Genomic DNA, 27,464 nt, shown 5'->3' on the forward strand with positions numbered 1-27,464 from the left:
TCTCAGCTGTAAATTGGTTATACTGAAATATTTGCTTCTGTATCAGCCTATATAAGATGGAAATGTTAGTACCATTTAGCAGAGATGCTAATCCTCACTACAATCTCCCTTTACATAAGTGATGCCAAGGAGGAAGGGAAAGGATAAGATTTTGGCCCTAGTGATTCAACTCACCAGCCAACTCAACTTATGCCAAGTAGAAGCCTAAGTTACATCTACTCTTCAAATAAATAGTAAGATAGAAACCAGAAATGTTCTGCCTAGGGTGAACAGATGAAGTAGGCGATGGCAGCCATGAATCTCCTTTAATAGCTGTATACATAAGGAATTTCAGGAGGGTCAATTTGTGCTATATCCAAGGGCAGAAAGAATTAAAAATAAAGTCTCTGCCAAAACTGTCATAGACAAGCAGCTTCCTTTGCTTCTGCTACCCCCATTTCTGAGTTCTGTTCTTTGCTTACAATTCATGACAAATCCTTGATTTAGCCCACAATCATTAGCTGTTGTTGCATCTACAGAAGGCGTGTGTGTGTGTGTGTGTGTGTGTGTGTGGTATCCCCGCAAAGAGGCTAGCAGATGTTCTATTACTCTGAAATCACATAATTAATGCAGTTTTTTCCCTTTCTTAAAAATCATTTAATTAGGCACTGTTTTGGATTTGTGCAGTATATTAAATATTTTGTCACTCCACAAAAATTAATTCTTCATCAGAATGACTTATTAACTTATTTTCCCAACTACAAGCTGTTAAGAAATGTAAGCATTTAGAGGATAAAAGGAGAGATTAACTATTAATGTAATGTGCCTCCAACATTTGACACCCTACTTAGCATGACCATTATCTACCACAGCCTACACAATTTATTCCTCATGCTCCCACTGTATTGCTAGAACACCATATGGCCATGCTTGTTTTTCTTCAAATAATTTTCACATAAACAGCTGGTGAACTGTTTTCATTGTAACACAGCACATATTTTCTCAGACAGTTAGGAAGGATTGATGCAGCTCTGGATGCTGTCATGCGTCTCATATCAATATTGTAAGGAAATGCAAATATACAATTTCAGAGCTTCCAGATCATTTCTACTTTGCCATTTTGCAAAAAAAAAAACATCCTTCTAAACTCTCTCACACACCCCATTAAATGTGTACAGGTGAACCCTCCAACATGGGAGCCAATAGCCACAATGTTTGCTGAAGCAGGAGGTATTTTAGTTAGTTAGTTAGTTAGATTATTTAATTTTTTACCACTTAATATATTTAAAATATCTCTAAGCAGTGTACAAAAAACTGAAGCAACAACAGACAACTTAAACAGAATATTACAAAAATACAGTTACAGTGGTACCTCGGGTTAAGAACTTAATTCGTTCTGGAGGTCCGTTCTTAACCTGAAACTCTTCTTAACCTGAGGTACCACTTTAGCTAATGGGGCCTCCCGCTGCTGCCGCCGTGCAATTTCTGTTCTCATCCTGAAGCAAAGTTTCTTAACCCGAGGTACTATTTCTGGGTTAGCAGAGTCTGTAACCTGAAGCGTCTGTAACCTGAAGCATCTGTAACCCAAGGTACCACTGTACATATAAAAATACTACATTAATACAAAGTTACTAATATATATATACACTGTAAATCAATGTCAGTGCATTTACCTTCTGACACGCTCTCCCTCTCAGCCTCCGGGTTTTCACCCAGGGTCCAAATAAACTCTCAGCTCAACCACAACTAGAAGATTTCCTGGAAACAGCAGACCTCACCCTATTTTCTCACTCTAAACTTGCTTTTTATGGGTAGGCCCAAGTTAGATGGTACTTCCTCAGGCTGACCACAGCTTTGTCCCATTCAGCTGCACTCTCCATACCTGGTTCCAGAGGCAGCAGGTTTGCCGAGTTCCCCAGCGAGTCCAGAAGATGGGGAAATGGCCGCTTCACTCACAGCTCTTTCTTCACCCCCTTTCCTCTCCTGCTCCTCTTCCTCCAGTAGTGTTTAAGATGCCAGTATCCCATTCCTATAGTTAGCTGTGAAAAGCAAAAAAAGTGGTTACATCATAGGATCCATGACACATTGATTAATTAAGGTCACAATTCTGCCAACCTTTCCATATTGGTAATCATTTTTCCATGTTGCCATGTGGGCTTCAGAAGGAAGTACCTATGCCAACAGAAACTCTCCCAAGGACTATGAGGAATCTGTAAGAAAAACACTGGGGCTTCATTATGTTATCTTGTTAGTTTTATTTATTATTAAAGTTTAGTTTACATTTATGTGAGGCACTTATTTTTCTCAAAGAAAAAGAGACTCTCCTGAGGAAAGGTGTGGAATGTCCAAAACTGTGTGAGTAAGGGGATATTCCTTGTTTGCCAGGAAGATTGATTTTGTTAATCACCCCCCAGCTCCACAACAGAATCTACCAGATACCATAAGCCCATGAAGATGGAAACCATTGCTGTGGACAGGGTAAGCTCATTCAAAATATGGTGGAATTTGGATTGATTTGGAAAGAGCTTGAACAGGGATGAAATAAGTAGACTCCATTTCAAAGTCTCCTCCAGAAATTCAGCACCATTGCTATTTATAAACTGGTTATGCTGTTACTAACTGCATAGTATCACCAATACTGGATTGACTTGCAAAATAGTCACAATCTGATTTCTTGGGTCTTTTCCCCAAGATTGTTGGTCTTCCTCCTGGCTGGGTGGGAAAGACTCATTTGATCGTCTCATATCGTCTAAGTGGGCATATACTTTGTATTCAAAAGGTCCAAATTCAATTTCTGACATCTCTAAGTATGTTTAGGGAAGCTTTTAATGTTTGATGGATTTCTGTATTTTAATAATTTGTTGGAAGCCGCCCAGAGTGGCTGGGAAAACTTTTGCAATGTTAGTTGGCATAGTCTGAGCCAGGTGGATCAGTGGTCTGACTTAGGATAAGTTCCTACTACTCTCACACACACCTAAGCCACATGGGAGAGCAACATGAAGAAATCCTAATATTCCTAATTCCTAATATTCACCAAATTATTTTCCCTATCTGTTAGGCCATCATTTAGCATCTTCACTAGCTATCAGCTTGCCATTGCATTACTAACTGAATCTTGCATTGTTCCATTCGCATGTGCAGTCCCCACCTCTGCTCCTGATTAGCTGCTTAAGAAAGGACTCACAGTTGTATATAGTGATAAAATTTAGATGAAATAAAGATGACATAGGAACAACTTGCAAATTTAGCAGCCACTATATTTGCAGAATGACAAATACCACATCTGGGGGCAGCTGTTCTCTCCAGCTATTCTAATGGCCCTTTTGATGTTCTGTGCCCTTCAAGTGTTGCCATGTTAAAGGAAAATTTATACGACTGTATGGTGGATAAGAGCTTACTCAAATAAAAACATGAGGAAGAAATAAAAAGAACAGCTATGTGAATTATAGAACAGACGTGCTTACATAAGCCCTTCAGTTCTGAGCGGAGTGATATGTACAGAAAGAATTATTTGTGAAAGTTTACTTTTAGTATTTTCCTCTTATTTGGTGACACAAGACCATTCTTGGTTGTTGTTTTAATGAAACTTAAATTAGCTGGCATGCATACTTATTCAGAAAATGGATTAATAGGTGTTATGCCAAATATTTAGCATCTGAACAGCCTACCAGGGAGAGACTGACACAATAATGGTCAAATAGTATCTTGCTCCCTCCCTTTTAATTTCAGAACCATGAAGGAAAATCTCTCTTTAAGTTGTGATCTTAAGCACCCTTACCAGGAAGTTCCATTAATTTCAGCAGGACTCATGTAAATATATTTAATTAGGACCGTAAAGTCACTGTGAATGTTGAGTAACAACCTCTTAAGACAGGTTATTTTCATTTTAGCTCAGTACAATTATTGGAGATGGATCTTGGCAGAAGACCAGCAGATCTGGCCAACTGTAAAAAGGTGTGACCATTTTCCTCTTCATAGTATAACAAACCCAGATCACTGTGTGCCATGTAACTAGTATGCCAGACACTCCAAACACCCAGAGTTAGTACTGAGTTGCAGTTTTACTTGCAGAAAATTGGTTCTTGAGCCCCCATTCTTATGTATAACAACTCAAATTATATGCTCATTCCACAGTGTTAGAAATGAAAAGTCAATATGGTTTTAAGAAATAAAACCTTGTCCTATTACAGGGATGCATGTATTTAAAAGGGGAGCAGATCTGCTTTTACACTTGAAACAACTAATTGGTGAATGCATATCATGGCATGAGATGACATTTCTTTCAAAAACGATTGTACGCTTATGCATTTGTTATCTGCAAGGCTGGTGGTTCTTCTAAAGCAAAACAAAACAATCAAGAAACTCATATTAAAATGAGAAAAAGTATTTATGTCATGTCTTTTCTAAAAGAACACCGGATTCAATTATTTTGATTCATCTTTAAGCCTAATCAATACATTTGGGTTTTTTAAATAAAGTTAGATAGGCTAACAAAGTGTGCCTTTCTTTCCTTTCAATTTGTGTTTGTTTTACTTTCAACATATGCCTTTTATGTGAAAGATACTCAAATCTCAACCAAAGTTGCTATAGGGGATTAAATTCAAGTGTTTTATTTGTCAACACAAATCTGGGTTTTGCAAACTGTTTTAAAAGCTACCGTAAATTTCAAAGATGCATTACCCACTTTACAAATTCAAATAGGCATTTCAATATAATAAACTAACAATCGTGGTCAATGCTTAGTTTGTCTTTGATATATGTTGAACAAGACTGTACACAGTTCTTAAAGGCAAGATGAAAGGTCAGTTTCCCTCAACATTTTGGATGTAGTATATTTTCCATCATCTCTCAAATTACTCTTAGAAACACCTGTTGATTTTGCAGCACAGTAAAATCTAGAGGACAATTAGTTACACACACAATTAGGCACAGACTGGGGTAAGTTTACCCAGCTGTCCTACCGGCTCTACACAGGCCTGTCTGTTAGTGTTCACTGATGTTCTTGCTTGGGACCCCTCTTGAATACCTACCCACACATTTTGTTGCTGGTGGTATTGTAACTGGCATAACTCACTGCCCCACAGCATTGTTATATGCCTCATGGCACTAACTGTAATGCACCACCCAATCTATGTTTTTTAAAATCTTTTTTTATTGAGTTTATTTACAACACATACACACACACTTGTCAAACTGAACATGAAAATAATAATACAGAATCAAAAGAGAAACAAACAACAAGACATAAAACAAAACAAAAAGTACAAATAAAACATAACGTAAGAAAACTTATACAAAACAAATAGTCAATAATATATATTTATTTCAGTTCTTCTTTTCTTCCAATTGACTTTCTTCATCCTCAACACGGTTCTTTTATTGTTTTTGGTAAACCTTTTTAGTTATTTGTCCCTTTTCTTTCTGTTTTTAACTTAAGTACCATAAATTATTTTGCAGAAGTTAATCAAAACAAGTCCAAGTATTAATTTGAGGGCACTGCTTTTTAAGATATTCTCTGTATTTTACCCATTCCTTTTGGAATTTTTGCTTGGTTTGAACCCAGCACCACCCAATCTAAGTGGTGTATCGGTGAAAAAAAAGCTTTTCTCTAGTTGCCAATTGGATAAACCCAATACTTCTCAATAAATGTGTGAACCACTGGCTGCTATCCAAATTGGGTGGCTACTGAAATAACTGGACAAAGAGGATCAGATGCAGGTGACATTGTCTTATCAAGGCTCCTTTCTCTGCCTCTATTCAGCATTAGTAGATGTTGTGTCCAGATGCAAACACATGTATATGTCCTGTCTCTGAGTGAGGCTAAGACAGTGCTTCCTTACTTGAACCTGTCTGGTCAGCAAGTCCAATTAGGATTCTTGGTTATGGTTTCTGTGGTTGTTGAACACCCTCCCCAAAGACATGTGCCTGTGCCTGTTCTGATCACTTAAAGGTAAAGGTAACGGACCATTAGGTCCAGTCATGACCAACTCTGGTGTTGCAGCGCTCATCTCGTTTTACTGGCCGAGAGAGCCGGCGTACAGCTTCCAGATCATGTGGCCAGCATGACAAAGCCGCTTCTGGCAAACCAGAGTAGCACACGGAAACGCCGTTTACCTTCCCGCTGTAGCGGTACCTATTTATCTACTTGTACTTTGACGTGCTTTCGAACTGCTAGGTTGGCAGGAGCTGGGACCAGGGCCGCCCCTAGGCCCAGGCTGGGTGGCGCAAGGCACCAGGGCACCTGGCCATCAGGGGCACGGAAGGGGCGCCAAACGCTGGTGTCTACCTTCACGCGCCTCTGCTGTTGAGTGGCTTCAGGCAGCTCTACAGAGGCGTGTGCGGAGCGCTGGCCTGAAGCCGCCTGAACAGCTGAGAGGTGCAGCACGGCAGCCCCAGGCTCACACTCCCTGCACGCCTTTGGAGCTTCGCGCAGGGAGCAGGAGCCTGGGGGTGCCTCCTCCGCGCCTCTCAGTTTTTGAGCGGCTTCAGGTCGCTCTCCGGAGGCGTGCAGGGAGCGTGAGCCTGGGGCTGGCTGCTTCGTGCCTCTCAGCTCCTTGCGCGCCCCTCCTGCTCGCCTCACTCACGGGGGGTGCCGGAGGGATCTTGGCGCCAGGGCACCAGATATGGTTAAGACGGCCCTGGCTGGGACTGAGGAATGGGAGCCAGCTCCCCTCCCCATCGCGAGGATTCGAACCACCAACCTTTTGATCGGCAACCCCTAGGGCTCTGTCGTTTAATCCACAGCACCACCCGCGCCCCTGATCACTTAGACCCAGGTAAAATGTATTTTATTTTCCCTCATCTTTTTTATTGCTGTTGGTTTGGTTTCTCTGCTGTTGATAGTCTTTCTGTTTTGCTTTATGGTGCCTGAGGTTGCCTTAACAGTTTTTGAAGATGGGGCAACTCCACAGTTCCCTAGACTCCTCTACTACAGAAGCTAAAGTTCAAGAGATTGCATACTTGGGTCCTTATGAAAGACTACAGAATTTAGAAGGCAGTCAGATTTTGGGTCTTTATGATTTAAAGGCTGTTTAGAAGAGGATTTTCCAGCCATTTTGTAATCCTAAAATATATTGAACAAAACAATTATGGGAGTAACCAATGAAAATATACTGCAAGATTGGGGAATCAACTTAAGATAGACTTTGAGTTAGGGTTGCTATGGGTGCTTCAAACTACACAATATGCGGAAGAGATGCCTGCAATATAAGATTACATGAAATGACAGGAAAGAAACCAAAGATGGATTAGAAAATGCAGGTGGGGGGATGCCTGAAAAGAGAGAGTAATTTGCTGTATATATGAGTCAGGCTGAAAAATGTTCACGAGCCATTTATAAAGAGGGAGAGTTACAGCTTGATGGCATTTGAAACAATACTTCAGGAGCAAACCTATAAATGATTTTGCATTGTCTTTCTCTTGCTGAATGGAGAATGAAGTTTAGTGCCTATAATTACAGTGGGTGGTAAAGACTTAAACAATTCTTGCAATTATAATATGAAAAGGGGAGCATGCAGAAATGATCCATCTTTCCATGTCCCTGGCAATATTCTCCAAGGATCCAACGACTAAGTTGCTTTCTAGTGTTGATTCATGTGATGCCATGTGCAGATTAGGCATTCTGGAGTTTACAGATAGGACTGACTTGAGCACAAAGCATGTGCAAAGAGAGCACATTTTCAGCTTTAAAAAGAAGAAGTTTACCATCTAGAATGTTAATGATACCATTTTTAACATTTATGTATTCAGGGTGTAATTTATGTAGTGATGCATAGTTCATGAACACAGGTTGTCAGTCAATAAACACTTCACCTGTCACCCATTGTTTCTGGAACAATAAGCAAGTTGAATAATGGCGTTTATATACACACAACCAACTTTAGTCATCCTACAAAGCAATCTGTGTTGCATATGGATGATCTATATGTTTGGTGATCATATCAATCCCTGACCCTATGGATCCATTTAAACCACAATGGCAAAAAAAGGTTATTTGTGACATTACAGATGAAACATGCAATGCTTAACTATCCAGTATATTAGAAATGGCCAACAGACATTTGAATTGGCTTCATTCCTCCAACAGTATGAAAAAACCCACTACATAGTTAAAGGTATTTCCTCCTCTAGTCTCAAGAAAGGTCCCTGTTATTTTTGTGGGACCTCTCTACTGTAGATAGTTTTGCTACACCCTTGTGGTTACTGTTAAAATATAGGGATGAGAAGCCCTAGATTCTTTCTTCTGCCACTGGCTTCAGTAAAGAAGACAGCAAACAATCATAGCTATTAACTATGTTTTATTAGAGAGCGATGGAAAAGTGTGTACGCCATCACTCTCAGTTAGAAGTGAAAGTAAGAGAGAACAAAGAACACAGGTTACATCTGTTCTCCTGTGTGGGAAAGTTACAGCAGTCACACATCCAAACATCAGCCTGTCTCACATGCAGCTGGGCAGTGGACAGAATTGAATATGCTAACAGTTACTACCTGGTGGTTACTACCAGTGCTTTTTTTTCTTTAAAAAACATGTTTAGGTGTACTTTCATTTTCCTACTCATATTGAAATAATGTCCCTCAATGAGGCTAAACTTAAATTCACAAAATGTTTAGGGGTATGCGTACCCCTGCATCCCCCCAGAAAATAGCACTGGTTGCTACACATTATACCTCTTGCAGAAATGGCCACTGGAATCTCTCTCCATGTGGTAACTGCTACATGCAGTAGTTACAACTTAGAGCAGTAGTGGTGAGTTCAGACCACACTGACATGCTGCATATGTTGGAGCCACTGTATAGAACAGGGCTAGTCAAAATGCTACCATCCAGAAGTTTCAACTATGACTCCCATTAGCACCTGCCAACCTGGCCAATGGTTAGGAATAACTGGAGTTGTAGTGAACTGATGGGAAGATCTCAACTCTTTCTTCTCCTGAGCCAGCTGCCAGCTGCATGCTGTGACCATACAGCTGTTGGGAGATTCATTCCCCATGTGAAATAAACTACCGGTAGCTTAGCCAAGATGCTTTGCTACTGTGGTCTGTTACGCAACTGTGCAAACCTCTGCGGATGCTAAGAGTGTGTTGATGTACTCCCATATCAATCACTACGATGTCCGGGGGCTGAGGAAGGCTAAGAAACTCCCGGACGATCGCCCAGGAAACAGGGATCATGCCAGTCGGGCATGTGTCTCTGCCAGGGTCCTACTCATGAGTAGAGCTCGTTTCCTGACAGCAGCAAGGTCCAAGGAAACTCCCCTCCACCTCACTGCGTGCTCCTTGGGTGAGGGGGGGAGGGTTCCTTGTATTTATTTACAAAGCCATGAACAACTTAGGTCCAGGATACCTCAGGGATCACCTGAACCATTCTATACCAGCTTGATCACTGAGATCAACTTCAGGAGTCTCTCTGGTCATTGCCCAAGTTGGGAAGCTCATTTGACAACAATGAAAAAAATGAACATTTGGTGTCATCGGCCAAATCCTGTGGATTATTCTGCCAATAGACATTCAGTGGGCACCATCTGTGTCAATTTCTAAATGCCTGCTGAAAACTTTTCCATTCTATTCTTCTAGGCCTATGCAGGCAACTAATAGTACACACACACACACACACACACACACACACTTTGGTTACTGATCTTTATTCTTAAGGGTTTTTTGGGGGGGGGTGCTTTCATTGTATGATTTTTTTATTGTATTTTTACTGTGGTAAACCACTTTAATATGTTATATATACCGTCTTTCCCCTTTTTTAAGACACCGTCTTATAACTTTTTTTCCTCAAAAAAACACAGGGTGGCTTACTTTCGGTGGGATGTCTTTTTTTTATTTATTACCGGTACAGTTTTTACAGCTCAGGGCGCTGGCTCAGGGCGCTGCTCGGTTCTCTTGAGTGCTCGGCGCTGCAGCAGCCACTGGTTCCAGGTGGCGGGGCAGCAGGCATCCTAGGCCGGGCCAGGCAGAGGCCGCTGGCTCAGGCGCTCCGCCTGCTGCTGCAGGGCGCTCCAAGCTCCTTGGCCAGGCCAGGCAAGGAAGAAGCAATGAGCCCAGCGGTGGCGACAAGCACAGAAGCGGCAGGGCGGCGATGGACGAGAAGGCGGAGCGCGGGGATGCAGCCAGCAAGGCGGGAGCGTGATCAGCTGTTAAGCGGAGCTCTTGGAGCGCCACTTCAGAGCTGATCGCGCTCCTGCAGTGCCAGCTGCATGGAGTGACTCTGTGAGTGGAGGTGCCTGTGGGGGTTGGTTTCCGCGGAGCGGAAGTATGGCTTATTTTGGGGGTATGTCTTATATTTCTCAAATGCTTAAAAACCCTGCCATGGCTTACTTTCTGACTACGTATTAAAAAAGGGGAAACAGGGTATATACATTCCAGTCTAAAATCCTGAACACTCACTGGGCTAGATGGAGCGATGATCAGACTGGATATAAGGAAGTTTCCTATGCTGGGAAAACCTGTCCCTTACTAGATCAGGGTGATTGTGTTGTCTTTGCAAACAATTTAACCAGCTGTTTATGAGAATATTGTTGGTCTTTATCTCTTTCCCTCTTTGAAACTTCCAAAATGGCCCTTTTCATTCTGTGATAATAATTCCCTTTATCCTTCCCAGTTGTGAAATGGGACACAGGTTTGTAAAGAAATGGATTTTAAAAGACCCCACCCCCCCACACACCCAATTGAGATTGCCAAATGATCCTTTTCAGCCATTTACAAAAACAAAATCACCATTCCACAAGAAGTCAGCACTCTGGTGAATTTTAAATTGAAGTATTTGTTCCTCAATAGAGCATTATGCCCTTAACTTGACAATTCAGTTGAGGAGGCCTCTTGGCAGTTCATCCAGGTAATCACAGCATAGCAGGTGAGCATTAGCAGATCAAAGTTGAAATGCTCAGGAATGTACAAGCAATCTTTGGAGAAAAATAAGAGGGGAAATGCCTAGCAACTGAGCACCAAATAAGTAATCTACTTTTTCATGATCCTGCTTGGTAAATAGAATAAACTTTAAATACCTAGTAATCTAATCTCTGTTGGTGATGGTTTAATTTCATGTTATGGAAATATAGGCAAATATATATAGGTCAGTGTCAGAGCACATGTTCCGCCTGTAGAAAGCCACAAGATCAAACCTTAGAGTTTTCAGATAGGACTGGAAATTCTGCAGAACTGCTTCCAATTAGTATTGATAGTACTGAAACAAAGAGAACACTGATCTGACATGATAAAAGGGAACTTCCTGTGTGTACTTAAGATGAGCCACACATAATATTCAGCATGTGATGGTAGATTTGCAGACATAAAACAACAACAAGAAGCTGTCCCAATACAATGGAGATTGGTGTGTGTGTGTGTGTGTGTGTGTGTGTGTGTGTGTGGTTATGATGGAGGAATTATTACTTCCTAAGCACTGCAGGACTCACATATGGATCAGGGCAGAGTGTGGACGTGATTCTTTCTCCATCTCTTTGTTGGGCTTCTTTTTATTTTTAATCACCTCTCATTGATTTCAATCAGATTTAATATATGGTAACTATGCCAGCTGCTGGGCTGGCATAGTTTGTCTCCTTTGTGGTGTCAAGAAAATGGAAAGGCTTTTGATTCAGTGGCTCCAAAGGTCTCCCAAAACACAGTCCTGTTCAGCCTACCACTGCCAGAGTGATAGCAACAGAGTTTTCCTTCCCTGTGAAAGGACAACAAGGAATAGGCTGTGAAAGACTGGGGGAAATTATGGAAAGTTGATTCAAAATGTACAACTTATATGAAGCTGTCAAACTAGCAAAAATGTATAGAACAAGTGCTAATAAGTGCTGGGAGTGCAAAGAGAATTCCACATGTGGTGGAATTGTAAAGTAATTAAAAGTTATTGGCAAATGATATATAATGAAATGAAGATGTTTAAAATAACCTTTGTTAAAAGCCAGAAGCTTTTCTGTTGGGTATAATAGGACAGAAACTAAACAAAAAAGCAGAAGAAGGTGTTTACGTATGCTACAATGGCAGCTCGGAGTCTACTAGCCCAAAAATGGAAGGATGACAAAATACCCACGAAAGAATTGCAAGTCAAGCTTATGGAATATGCAGAAATGGTGAAACTGATGGAAAGAATCAGAGACAAGGATAATGAAGAAATTAAAAAAGACTGGGAACCTTTTATGTTGTATTTACAGGAATACTGTAAAGATACGAACTCACTAGCAGGGTTTGATTAAACACTTACAAGTAAGAAAATAAGATCAAAGGTTATGTAAGGACAACATGGAATGAAATTTACTGTAAGATGTAATCATGAAGGAAAATTTGGTATAAAACTGATTAGGAAATAAGAGTATTAAGGTATAAGATTATAAAATTAGATAATAATTAAGCAAAAGTAATAAATGTTTAAAGAACCAGAAGGGGAAGTTGAGGCAAGTCACGGGGAGGGGTGGGTTTCTTTTTCTTTTATATGACAAATGTTATATTGTGTTGTTTGATTGAATATAAAACTGTAAAAAAAAAAAAAACCACCCCAAAAAAGCAAGGAATGGGCTGTATGTACATGCCTTGCAAGAGAATTCCATAGCATTGGAGCTGCTTCAGCAAAGGTCTTGATCCTAGTGGAAACTATTATAGCCTTTTCACAAGCTGGAATATGAAGCAGAGCCTTCTCAAAATATTTGAAGGGCCAGGGTAGTCACAGGGGAGAGAATGTTGCTTGTGCCGATCATGTTCTAAGCTATTTAGAGAATTAAAGGCAAAAGCCAGTGATTTGAGTTGGAGTCAGACACAAACTGGCAGCCAGCGAAGATGATTCAAAACAATTGATACATGTGCATATCAGGTGAACAGTCAGATTCTGCACTACCTGAATAGTCTAGCCTGGAGGTCACCAATGCCTGACTTCATCATATTGTTTCTAGCTAGTAATGGGCCCACAAGCTTTCTGCCACGGCAGAAAACAAACCTCACTTAGCACTACAGGTTTGTGGAATAAGAGAGAGAAGATGTCAACCTACAGTTCTTTCCAGTCTTTACTATGATAGCCAGGGGATAATCTACTGGATTGATGCTTCCAATTGCCTTTAGGATTGACAACTCATAGGTGTTTACTCTTGACCAGGTTTTGCAGTGTAATGCAATGGGTAGTTGCAGAAACTTGCATCTCTTAGAAATAAGGTTAACTTCTTAAAGGAGATCAGTTTAAAAGAAAGCGTGGCCAGGTCTGGCAACTTAATTGCAAAACTGTCCTTGACCAATAAATAAAAATTAACGCAAAAGATAGTTCCTTCCCAATACTGTAAAATGATATGTGGGTTGGGGGGGGGGATTTCCATCTTCAGAACAGCTCTAGTAAGCTACATCAATAACATTAAGTCCCTGTTTATGTCTTTCATGCCTGAAATCAATTTTTCTTGCTTCCACTGTAATCAGCCTATTGGAATTATAATTAAAGCAGCTCTACTAGTACTGCTGTAGTTAAGGCTCTGTCAGTGCTTCTATTATATGCACCTATTTCATGAGTTTACAGCTAAGCCATCAAAATTTACTTGAGCAAGAAACAGCTTGAACTTTTGTGGTGCATTTAAATGATTTTTAATTTTACGATACTATACAAAGCTTGGCACCTTGGAATCTGGCTATGTTTTGAGCCAACTTGATTTATATTAGTTTTTGTGTAATCATGCAATACTTGATGTCCAAATATGCAACTAAATTGCAAAAAAACAAACAAAAAATGGAGAGAAAGAAAGGAGGAGGCATTACTTGGTTGTATAAATATAAATATATGTGTTGATGTCGACATTTTGAGATATCAGAGTGGATCTGGAGAAAAACGGAACACTGGTCACTCCATAATTATAACACTAAAAGCAGTAATGCCCCAGTAGTCCTATTGAAGGAGAGGCACTGGGCAGGCAGAAAAATTGTTTTGTGCTTACCATCCTTCCAGTTTCCTACAGGGCATAGGAACAAGGGCAGTCCCACAACACCACACATGCGAAACTACAAAGGGATCCTGTTCCTTTATGCATTGTCCATTGTCTGAATGAATTGCCAGAACAGATTCATGTGAATTGTTGACCATCAGACAAAGACGCATTAGCAATGTGGCAAGGATAGCCATGTTATCCTAGACTAGCCACAGGGGTTAAAACATTCACATATTCATTGCAAATATAAATGAAAGGTGGGAGCCAGGCTGGCTGGCTATCAGTCCTATACCCTATTCTGTGTTTTCTACGTGTATACATATATATCCCATTCTCATTCAAACAGCCTGAATATACAGAAACTTGCCTTTTCCTGAAATGTGTGGGGAGGAAGACATAAGTTCTCAGCCATAACCAGTAATGTCTATTGTCCCCTCTAATAAATGCAGCACAAAGAATGTATTTTCAGAAAGCACTAACAAATATTTATGAACTCCTATAAAATGCAGGAAAGTTGCATAAAATACCTCAATTTCTTTCTTACATTCCATAACTGTATTGTTATTAATGGCTTTTTAAATAAAAAAAGGAGAGTTCCTGCATTTGTTCTGAATACCAAATGTTTGGAATACTTAGTAAATTTGTCAGGTTTACAAATCAGGACACAAATCCAGGCATTTTGCACTTAGTATGTTATTCTTATCCCATAGGATCTTTAATGCCATTTATAAACTATACTCTGTGAACATGGATTTTCTTAAAACTACCAGGTGGCTTACTAAAATGGTTTCACCCAGTAGATATAGACCATTGTGTTTATAAAAACTTTGGGGTACAGTGATGAAACATGATTTGTTTTCTATGGGCAACCTTCAGATGTACACCAGTTCTCACCTTATGGTACATAATTATATAGAATCATTAGTTGATCACCTTAGAGCCAGTGGGTTGATGATCAGAAGACTCAACATTTTATTCTGCCCCCTCGCAAATCTACAACTGTGATAATCTACACTGACAAAGATGTTACTTCCATATTCTAGCTATGGACTATGGAAAGAATTCTTAGAATTTTATCCAAACAGTATTAAATGCCAAAGTAGATATGCTGAATCCTTTGCCTGTAACAAGTAGAGAGATGCATCAGCAAAATTTGTAGTTACCCGATTCAAAACACACAGTAGTGTAGCATGTTCTGGTCTGACATGTTACAAACCAAAAGTCATTTCCTTCAGGCATTCTTTTGCAATTCACAATTCTGCTTACTTTTACACACACCATCAATATCCAGTTTGTAGCTATATGCACAAAATGTTAGTGATTTACCTTAACAAAAGTTGAGTCAAAGTTGTGAAACTGTATGTTGTACAAAGCCAGCTGCTTTTCTTTGTAGGTACAGTGGTACCTTGGTTTATGAACACAATTGGTTCCGGAAGTCTCTTCATAAACTGAACCGTTCATAAATTGAAGCGAATTTTCCCATTGAAAGTAATGGAAAGTGGATTAATCTGTTCCAGATGGTCCACGGAGTACTTAAACTGAAGCGTTCATAAACTGAAGTGAACTTTCCCATTGAAAGTAATGGAAAGTGGATTAATCCGTTCCAGACGGGTCTGCGGAGTACTCAACCTGAAGCGTACTTAACCCAAAGCATGGGTGTAATTGGTTCCGGAAGTCTGTTCATAAACTGAAGCATTCATAAACTGAAGCAAACTTTCCCATTGAAAGTAATGGAAAGTGAATTAATCCGTTCCAGATGGGTCCGCGGCGTTCGTAAACCGAAAATTCGTAAACCGAGGTGTTCATAAACTGAGGTTCCACTGTACTACAGAAGAGAATCTTTTTTTAAGCTAGCCCTTTTCTCTTTAAAACTTTCATTAAAGCTTTTGTTGATGTCTGTAGCACAACAAGAGCTACAAAGCTAGTTGTTCTGTAGACATAGATGCAGGAGTCCTTTAATGTTAACTCTTAGATGGGACTTTTGTTTATTGCTGTAAGTTATCTGACCAAGCAGCCTTTAGTCTGACAGGTGTCTTCTCTACTTAGGTACATTCACTTAATTATTTCTTGCCAATGTCTTGTTTGCTTGCTGTTCCTCATCCAGACTTTTTCTGGATGTTTTTAGCTTCAAAAGGAAGGGGCTCAAATTCCTACGAACTTTTAAGCCATGGTTCTTGTCAGAACTGCAATTCCTAAGGGGCAATATGAGAAGCCAATTTTGTAGTCCTCAAAATGTTATGGACTACAACTCTCAACATCCCTAACTGTAGCACAGACTGGTTAAGGCTGGTGGCAATTGTAGCCCAACAACATCTAGGGGGTACTATATTGTCTACCCTGTGATATGCCAATTTGCCTTAACTGCCAAATTGGGCAGCAGCCACCCCCTCCAATGATTGTGTTTTTTTTTTAAAAAAAAATTGATAGTTTTCCTTTCCCCACAATTCCTTCTTCTAATATGTGGTTGTCTTTCCCATAAGGCTTCCTGTTTTTTCCATATTCAGATAAATTCATATTTAATTACGTTTTCTTGCTAGCATTATGCATACAGATCACAAATACACAGACTATTGCCTCAGGGAGCTCAAATCAAGCCAAGACAGACAAACATCATTGTACATGAGTGGCACTGAGACACCACAAGAGAGTCATTTCATCATACAGTCTGGAAAGGAAACTGATGTTGAAGTACTCCATTGTGGCAAGTTCCATTGAAGTGAATGGGGCTCCAGCCAGAAATTCTGGGCTTAAAGTTGGATTTACAAACTTAATTTGATGGCATGTGCTCTTTAGGGAATAGGTGTAGACAGCTCAACAATTAGGATGCTGTAAAGGAGAAACTGATCAACAACTAAGATGGCATGGAGGAGGCTACAAAAATTGCTTAGCATCTCATCCTAAATAGTGCAAGTGTTTGCATTTGATAGATTAATGTGAAGACATTTTATGATCTTAAAATCTATTATGACTATAAGCCTACAGAATGAAATATGTTCTGTTCCTTGCCATTGATGGGGAAATGGATTAATGCCAGCTTCTGAAATAAACCAGTGAAAATGAATTCATGCCATATTAAATTACAGATGTGTTCATGGAGGACACCTCCTGCATTAAATGATACTGCCATGCTGCAGAGCCCACACCCTTTGCTGACAGACTACCAACTACATTCCCTGACAGCCACCCATTTAGCTACAAGAAGGGTACCTGCACACATATCAGCATATGTGCAAAGATCTATACATTGAGAGGGAAATCCTGGACCAAACAGGAGGACCCCTTCACACGCATGGTGGAGTCCTAAATGTTTACTCTGGTACATATATACAGTTGCCCATTTGCATGGGTATGGACAATTACCCGGTAGTTATATAGGTATGAGCATAGATCAGTATGCTAAAGCTGAGACTGAAGGAGTAGGGCTGGCAGATCTATTTGCACAGGTGTACAAACTGTGGGGTAGGGACACGGGTGGTGCTGTGGTCTAAACCACTGAGCCTAGGGCTTGCCGATCAGAAGGTCGGCAGTTCAAATCCCCGCAATGGGGTGAGCTCCCATTGTTCCGTCCCAGCTTCTGTCAACCTGCTAGGTAGCCAGTGTATGAACTGGCTTCAACTCTGTCAAGTGGAACTTTTTATAAATAGCTCACTGGGACCAAGCAACACATAATCAGACATCTTTTGACACCCACCTCTAAAATTACTTTTTCAATAATGTGCAGAATACTTCCGGCGGGAAGGTATACGGCATTTACATGTGCTGCTCTGGTTCACCAGAAGTGGCTTAGTCATGCTGGCCACATGACCTGGAAGCTGTACACCGGCTCCCTCGGCAAATAAGGAGAGATGAGCACCGCAACCCCAGAGTCGTCCGCGGCTGGACCTAGCTGTCAGGAGTCCCTTTACCCGTTACCCTTCACAAACTGTGGTATGGTGACCCTGTAGTCCAACTGCATCACAAAACTTGGAGAAGTACAGTAGTCCCTTTACTTACGTTCACCTCTGGTTACGTATCCTTCGGGATACATACGCGGTAAACCTGGAAGTATTTTTCCGGGTTTCACCGTGCAAACATGCACAGAAGCACTCTACCACGGCACACACATGCACAGAAGCGGTCCCTCCAGTTGCAGAAACCTCGGGATCTGACCAGAGCTCCGGAACGGATCCCGTCCGCAATGGGAGGTACCACTGTACTGTACAGCCTTTAGAGTGTTTAGAGAGTGCAAAATTAGTTTAAAGTACCAAGATGTTTTAGTATTTGCAATATAGCAGATAATTAGGCAATTGGGAGTGTTAAAAATGGACAAAAGTTAAAGCCCAAGAGAGTTCAATTCAACAAGCTTTAAGGGACTCTTAGGAAAAGCCTTTGGGCAATGATCATTATTCTCCACTTTTGAAGCATTTTATTACATTTGGCAAACTCATCAACTGTGAGAACAGGATTCTGGACTAGATGGACAATTGGCCCCATCTAGCAGGTTATTCTTATGTAATACATTACTTTTCAGGAATGGTATTTTATTTTATTTTATTTTAATATTTTATGTTTGTGAGCTCCCCGGAGATCAGTATTTTGAGACATCCTACAATATTATGAAGTATATTTTATGAAATATCTGTATTTTATAAAGATATTTTAAGGAATGCCAATGTCAAAAGCTTAAATATCAGGGCAACTTGGATTTCTGAAAACTTTGAAAGGTTCTCAACACACTTAATTCCCTTTAGGAACTATAGTGAATAACTTAATAGCTGTTCAGGGACCTGAACAGTCTATCTACTTGGAACACACCACATTTATCTTGTTTAATTGAATATTGACTCATTGAGGTCCTATTATAATTCATTATATCATGTGCCAGTCCAAAAGTCTTAACCATGCAGTCAGTCTACGTAATGAGAAGTTGCTGCTAAAAGGTCTTAACTGCATGCAGAACAGCTAATCTTTCAAATAAAATTTAATCAGCTAAAAACAAAACCCCCACAAAAATATGAATTTTTTTTGTGTGTGTGTATATATATCTTGTATACATCTATAGAAAAGAAACAAAAAAAATCATACAATATGTATATATGTTTGTACGTCTATAATGATTATATACATCTATACAAAAGAAATTGTTAGACACCAGAAAGTTCTATAATTTGAAAACAATATGAACACTATTAATCCATAAGCAGTATCACCAATCCATTTGCACCAACTGATCTTGCTGACTGGGTCACTTGGAGCAAAATATTATCTCCACCTAAAAAGGTAAAAGTAAAGGACCCCTGGAGGGTTAAAGTCCAGTCAAAGGTGACTATGGAGTGCAGTGCTCATCTTGTTTTCAGGCCGAGGGAGCCAGCGTTTTTCCACAGACAGGTTTCCGGGTCATGCAGCCAGCATGACTAAATCACTTCTGGCACAACAGGACACTGTGACAGAAGCCAGAGTGTACAGAAATGCTGTTTACCTCCCACCACAGGTACCGTATATTCCGGCGTATAAGACAACTTTTTAACCCTGGAAAATTGTCTCAAAAATCGGGGGTTGTCGGCAAGTCCCCCCCGCGCTGCACTACCAGGGACTCGCCGAGCAGTGCGGGGACTCACCAAGCAGCACCAGAAATCGCTTCTGAGCATGTCACCACATGCTCAGAAGTGATTTCTGGTGCTGCTGACATTTTGGATATGGGCAGCGTGGCAGGAGAAATCGCTGCAGACATTTTTGAGTTAAAATATAGAGTATATCCCAAATTCTATATTTTAACTTGAAAACTTGGGGGTCGTCTTATATGCCCAGTCGCCTTGTATGCCAGAATATACGGTATTTAACTACACACACTAGCATGCATTTTAACTGCTAGGTTGGCAGAAACTGGGAAAGAACAACGGGAGCTCACCCCATCTTGCGGATTCGAACTGCTTACCTTCTGATTGACAAGCCCAAGAGGCTCAGTGGTTTAGGCCACAGCACTACCTGTGCAACTTAGATCACCATTGATTCCATCACTGATTCTATTCCAGTTTCACTCCCTCTTCTATAATAGAGACAGCTAATAATTTTTTTTAAGTTGGAGTGAAATGGGTTTATATAAGCCGTGGGATGTGGTAGCCAACAACCATTAACAGGTAAAAAAATTGGCAGTCAAACTGGACAACAGGTGTATGAACTGGCTTCAACTCTGTCAAGTGGAACTTTTTATAAATAGCTCACTGGGACCAAGCAACACATAATCTGACATCTTTTGACAGCCACCTCTAAAATTACTTTTTCAATAATGTGCAGAATACTCTTTGATTCTTGGACTTGGAGCAATGTGGACTAAAAAGCCACTTCAATCTGTATCTGATTGAGTTGAGGGGGGGAACACATTGAAAATGGTGCACAGGTGGTATCTGACACCCCCACCCAAGAATATATTCAGATGATTGCTCAAGCATGGAGGGGTTATGAATGTATTGGGATGATGTACCATATGTGGTGGATATGTACAACTGTTAATACATTTTGGATTGCAGTCAGGAAACAAGCTTGATCACAAAATACTCTGTTCAATGTATGCCACAATTGGCTTTATTTTTTAAAAATAATAATGGTAGACAGAAGGACCTTCTACATGAAGAACTGATCACATTATCAATGGTTGTGCTCATCTACCGATTGCTCAGAATCTGAATGGTTTGGATAATTTGCAGTTGTCTGCTTGGAAACAAAAGGTTTGGACTCTGACTCTCATGGAAAAAATGACTAAACAGTTAAGACACACGAGCAAGCATGACTCCACCCTGCTCAGCGGGGAGACATATAAGCTTAACAACCAGTGGGAGGAGCCTGTTGATGCAAATACAACTGGAAGCTTCCCCTGATGTCACTGGGGGTCGTGCCATGGCCCTAGCCCGCAGCAGGGCATCAGACGACGCTATCCACGACCGCCGGATCCCTTTAACGGGATACCCCTAAAAGAGGAGGGTTGGATGATGGCCACAACCAGTCCACAAACACACTGGACAAATACATATTCCAATGTCTAACCGCCATCCGAGCCAAAGAGGCTTGCCGCCAATACCCTCACCGCTGCAACCAAATCCTAATGCTTTTTGTGATATCAGCCAACCAAATGTCATTTCCTTGATTGGAAAGATGAATGCCATCATCACGAAAGAGAGCCACCTCGCTGAACCTGGTGTCAGGGTGCTCAATAACATGGCCATCCATGTAACGCAGTTTGTGAGCCACCACACGATTCATGAGTTCCTGGATTTGTCAATGCAGCAGCGGAAAGAGGATTTGAATACTGCCACGCCGCCTTAAATGTAGGTAAACCCCGCCCCCCAGCCACCCCCCCTGCTTAAAACAGGAAGCAGATCCCGTCCGCAAAGTCTCCCCTCTCCCAAAGAGGAGAGATCTTAGTGAACACAGTTTGAGATATCATCACAATTAAGTTGAAAATATGATATACACTCAATGAATTCCAGGGAGAACTAATCAGAATATATCACTGAGCATAGTTTAAGCTCAGTATGATTCACAAAAACAAAAACAAATCCTGATCCCAAATTATAAAAATTTTTGGACAACACTGTCCCAACAGGCTTTCTAAATCAGAAATTTAGTCTTATATCTGTTGAAACTGAAAGGTATTGTTTTAAATATTTGTACTGGTATTTAAGATATGGAGTTATAGATCTATAGTTAAGTATTTAACCTGTATTTGTTATTTCACAGCAGTAATTCTGATATAGGATTGCCATACATCCGGAATTTCCTGGGACATATCTGGGACATATCCAGAATGCGGCAGTTGGAAATTGGCAAAACACCTGGGAAATTCCCATGCCAGTTTGTGTTTGGATTTTCACTTTTTGAAATATGGCAAACCTATACTAATATATAACATATTTATGTTTGCACCATTTAACTGAATATATATTTAAAACAATTGAGTTAGGAAAAGTAAAGTGGTCCCCCCCCCCAGGTCTAGTAGAAAGCAAACAGTCTATGGAGGATCAATGGTCCATTGCAAAGAAATGGTTACTTTTTCAGGAAAGCACAAGTCTCCATTGTGGACCTGATCCTACTATTCTAAATCTCCCTTATTCATCCCTTTCAAACTCTTTAATTATTGGAAGGTGGGTGTTGAAAGAGGATATTTCTCACTACTTTCAAAAGAAGGATGGGGGAAAGGATAGGAAATAAGCCTTCCCCTTATTTTGCCCCAAAGGATAGTCTATTTGCTGCCCCCTGATGCAGCAGTAACAATGTACCTAAAAGTTGGGCCTTGGTGACCTGATTTGATTCCATGTGCATCTCAACTTTCTTTACGGCCTAAAATAAATGATTAATTTATCTTTTTTAGAGTAAGTGAATGGTTTCTTGAGCAATAATAATGCCTCTTTTGTCCCAAAGGTGGGCAAAATGAGACCCAAGACCAACCATTACAAGGCCTTTCTTTTGTCAGTTATCTAAAATTATATGTCAGTATACCTTGAGCTGTCTAGCAGTGAAAAGTCTCCCAGCCAGAAAAAGTGTTCAAATCATTCTGTTGAGGTTCAGAAGAAGGGAAAAAGCCAAAATCTACGAAATGACAAAGTGCAACTGTTTCATATTGCAAAATGAAAAGAGAGGGCAGCTATTGAGTTTTTATTTTTCATAAATATAGCCTCCAAATAAAAGAAAACTGTCTATATCCATCAATGAAAGTGCTTTTAACATTTGCCCAATAAATAACCTTCTTTGTAGACATCACCGTTAAGGATTTCTGAGATCATTGCTCTACTCCATAAATCCCCTAACTTGCTTAGCTGAGACAGTACTGTACATCAGAAATCAGTAAATGTGTATTATGTTTCTCTATTTACAAGGATTTTTTTTATCTTAGATTACATTTTTAGATTTTCTCAAGTCAGGAGCAAAATAGCATGGACAAAAAACAATGCTTTCCTATGTAGTATATGTGAAAAAGAACATTTATCAAGCCTATAAACAGATGCATAGATTCTCCCGAAGCCCTTGGGATCATTTGAAACCTTATGCACCTGTTTATAGCTTGCTAAGATAGCAGTAACTTCAGAGTATTGTTAGAGCTTTATATAAATCATCTCAGTAAATAACACAATAATCCAGTAAGGCATACCAAGGAAGGGTACAGATGAAACTACAGTGAGAATTTAGAATTCAGATATTGCAACAATCTTGAATATTTTATTATGTGAACTGCTTTGAACCTACTGAAAAACTGCATGTGTGTATAAAGAGTTAGAGGTGCTTCAATAGTCAGCTTTTCCAGTTGCTCAAGTATATTATCTTATTTGTGAAACATTCCCCACAAATAGCTAAAAATTTCCATCACCATTCAAATATTATATTTCTAAAATTCCCTAAGCTGCTTTTTCAATTTCTGAACTAGTGCCATAGTCTATAAAGTTAAACTAAAGAGTACTCAGTTTGTACACGTTTGTAAGCTGAACCAGGTCACTGCAAACATCAGCACCATAATTAATGTGAGCATCTTTCCACATCGTTCTGATGATTTTCACCACTTGATCATAAAATAAAAGAAGTTACTTGGTAAATGTCTGCTTAATTTTATAGATGCAGACAACCATTCTCCGTTTGGGTCTTGAAGTCTAGGTAGACTGCTGACTGACTAGCTGTGGTGAACAAACATTGTCTCCAGGTGAATAGGCAGTTATGTTTTCAAATTCCTGGTTTATTCATATTTTCTTCAAATAGGTATGTATGGGAAGACAGAAGGTATGTATGGGAAGACAGAACCTATTGCAATCAGGTAACACCAGCTATGAAAAGTTTTTCTCATCATTAGAAGCCACAAATATTTATCCTGGCTTTCCGAAACCTTCTTCCTTGCAAACCTACTTAGTGGGATGTTTTCACTGATGCCTGCAAGTTTTTCTTCTTGAGTTTTTATCATGTGAACTGCTCAGTTTTTCCTATGTAAATGAAAGTATAGAACCCCCCACTACATACATACATACAATTGTGTTCTAGTGACGTCTTTGCATGGCTGGGCTATAGAGCATCCTGCATTTTAATTGGCTTCTGTGTGCTTCATGCTTATATGAATCTATTCAAAGAATGGGGTTAGGAAGGAATATGTTCCATCACAGCAATGCTAAGAAAAAGTTTTGCCCCCTCTTTCTTTTATTCTGCTAGGATTAATAAGTAATGGGGGGGGGAATGCTTCAATGAATATTTAACTGCAACACTGTAAAGATAAGAATAACACAAGAACTAATACTGATCGTTGTCTCCAGATTACTATGTAGATATAAATATGTGGATCTATATATATCATATGGATAAAAATACAAAAAGGGTAACACTTATAGTAATGTAAGTAATATAAATATATAAAAGGATAACTCATGTAGTAAGCCTCAACACAAATCCCAACTAAAAAATCTCCAGTAAATCTAAAGAGGTCACTGGAGATCTTAATGAGCTGTAGATGAGCATCTCCTTTCTTCTAGACCAAACTGAATTGTACAGATTAATTCAGGTGGGACTTACCTTGTGCCTGCATATTTCATTACGTACAAAAGAATAGCTAAGAGAGTAAACCTACATTCCTGGTTACCCTAATTGACCTTTACATTAGTAGAAAGATGACAGGCTCGAACAATGTGCTGAATTACTAAAGCTGCAGCTGAGGTTCACCTGCTCACTTCTGTGGTTGTCTGATTTGAGCAAGCTTTCACCGATCAACCTTTCCCTCTTAATGATAAATTAACAATGATTCAGACTGTTTTATATGCATTCGTGTGCTATAATCAAATCTAACACAATAATGGTGATGAACTTTGATTAGTTTCTAAATCAGTTTCCCTCCTTAACCTCACATATTAGAATGGACTCCCTAAGAAACTAATTTTAATTCTTATAATAGTCGTAACAGATGCATCATTTTTTCTAAATAACTTACCATTCCTGGGTCTCTGTTGCATTATCTCTTTCACTGTCCTGATACTGCAACACCATCTATTCTGATATCTGCAGGAAGTGTAATAAATATGTTGGTCCTTCATTTTCTTTATTATTAAGAATGTTAAACTTGATGTTTCCAAACTAAGGTCTGTACAGTGACTGCCTGATGCACACCTCCCAATTACTTAAAGTATCCTGTGTATCATTATGCTTTTCTCAGCCCATCAATCAATTTTATTCGTTTCAACAGGCCTTATATTCTTTGAAATTGTAAGAAACTGGGAGGACTACGAAGAAATATGGAAGAATCTGCTTTATTAAGAGTTCTCATATCAGACTAAATTCCTTTCACATTTCAATGTTGTCCAGGAGACATATCCTCTGCTTATTTCAAAAATAACAATGATCACGTATCTTAAATTATTTTCCAACATTTTGAGCTCTTTTCATTCATGTGTGTCTATTGCAGGCCAGATTGCTTAGTGCTTGATTAGAAAGCAGCACAAAATCATATACAGCTCTCCCTCAATTCAAGCGAGTGCTTTTTGAAGACTCAAGGATCAAGCCCTTTATGAGAGCACAGCTCTCATCCAAATGGGGTTCAGTTCTCTCAGGAATATTCCAGGGTCCATCTTTTACTGTTCAGCTTTTCTTTTCTTTTTTTAATAGTAGAATCATACCTTGGGTGGTGAACATGATCCGTGCGGGAGGCACATTCGCAACCTGCAGTGCCGCAATGCGATTTGGCGCTTCTGCGCATGTGCGTGATGTCATTTTGTGCTTCTGCGCATGTGCAAGTGCCGAAACCTGGAAGTAACCCATTCTGGTACTTCCAGATTTGGCACAGTCCACAACCCGAAAACGCGTAACCCGCAGCGTTCACAACGTTCGACTGTATCTACCTCTATGTAAAAGTGAAAAAATATACTTTTTTTCTTTTTCTTTTTCCTTTTTTTTAAAAAAAAAACAATCTCCAATCATTAATGAGAAAAGGAATGCCATTCAAAATGTATGAAGAGTACTGCAGGGTTTTGTCATGCATACATTAGTTTTGAGTTACAGTTAGGTAGGCGTGTTGGTCTGCCATAGTCGAAACAAAATTTTTTTTCCCTTCCAGTAGCACCTTAGAGACCAACTAAGTTTGTCATTGGTATGAGCTTTCATGTGCATGTATCTGAAGAAGTGTGCATGCACACGAAAGCTCATGCCAATAACAAAATTAGTTGGTCTCTAAGGTGCTACTTGGGACCCGGGTGGTGCTGTGGGTTAAACCACAGAGCCTAGAGCTTGCCGATCAGAAAGTCAGCGGTTAGAATCCTCATGACGGGGTGAGCTCCCGTTGCTTGGTCCCTGCTCCTGCCAACCTAGCAGTTCGAAAGCACGTCAAAGTGCAAGTAGATAAATAGGTACCACTTCGACGGGAAGGTAAACGGCTTTTCCGTGTGCTGCTCTGGTTCGCCAGAAGCAGCTTAGTCATGCTGGCAATATGACCTGGAAGCTGTACACCGGCTCCCTCGGCCAATAAAGCAAGGTGAGCGTCGCAACCCCAGTCGGTCACGACTGGACCTAATGGTCAGGGGTCCCTTCAGGGCCGGCTCTAGGGGTAGGCTGGGTGCTGTGGGGCTGGAAGGGCGCCCGACATGCTTGAGATGGCCCTGGGTCCCTTTACCCTTTACCTTTAAGATGCTACTGGAAGGAATGTTTTATTTAGTTTTGAGGTACTTTCTTTCCTTCTACAAATCATCTCACCTGTGATCTACACTTTGCAGTACTCCTGGGCACCAGTACTTCAATTAAAAACAGGAGAAAATATCATGAGTTGACTTCTGCCTTGGGGCATTTTCAGATCCAAGAGTACCAGGGAGGATGCAGAACATTTGATGAGTACTTGCTGGAAATGAAACAAACAAAAACATCACCCTAGGCCACCTCAAAATAACAAGCTCCCACACCTACAGAACTTTTAAAGAAACACTAAAGTGCCCTGAGAACAAAGCAGAAAACTGAAATCCTCTAGAGGAATCTGTCAATTTTAGTTTCTCTTAGTTAATCATTTTTCCATTCTTAAATTCAGTGTACGTTTCCAAAGAAATCTGTGATTTTTTAAATTAAAAAAATATCCTCATGAAAATTCAACAGCAGTGTGAATTTCTCCTCTTTTGGAGTTTTGTATGCCATTTCCCATAAGATAATGTATTTGTATATATTATTTTCAGTAATGTATGCATCTCGCTATGCATTTGTTGCTTGGAGAACTGCCTCAAAAAATTCAGAGAAGTGTGAATTTTGAATGATAACTGTATTCAGTTAACACATTGGTTCAAGAATTGCATTAGGAAATTGTTCATTAAAATACAAAATAACAACAAGCAAATCTCTCTCCTATTCCAAAGGAAAATAACCTTTTAAGAAATGAATGAATGAATACTTCAATTTAGACATTTTGGACTACTAGTGCTTAGATTGTGTTGCTTCAGATTGAATTTTGATTCCTTCCCCCCAACACTCACAATAAAATGTGTGGCTATGGGTTTTCTTGTTGCAAATGTATTTGGATTCCCCATATCATGAACTATTGCCATCATTTTCAGATGCCTTCTATTTTTTGCCTCCATCTCCATCAATACCGTAATTAATATAAAAATCT

The 27,464-nt window shown here is 39.9% G+C and overlaps 1 long non-coding RNA gene across 1 annotated transcript; it reads right to left on the reverse strand.

The window, feature by feature from the left end:
* Positions 1-1,867: 1,867 nt before the first annotated feature.
* On the reverse strand, positions 1,868-27,464 carry LOC132591957 (uncharacterized). Its single transcript, XR_009557415.1, has 4 exons — positions 27,328-27,464; positions 26,567-26,708; positions 24,816-24,883; positions 1,868-2,018 (listed from the first exon to the last, which is right to left on the reverse strand). It is a non-coding gene; the product is annotated as an uncharacterized LOC132591957 (long non-coding RNA).

Source organism: Zootoca vivipara, chromosome 4 (assembly GCF_965207765.1).
Source record: "Zootoca vivipara chromosome 4, rZooViv2.hap1.1, whole genome shotgun sequence".
In the NCBI taxonomy this organism is placed as follows: domain Eukaryota; kingdom Metazoa; phylum Chordata; class Lepidosauria; order Squamata; family Lacertidae; genus Zootoca; species Zootoca vivipara.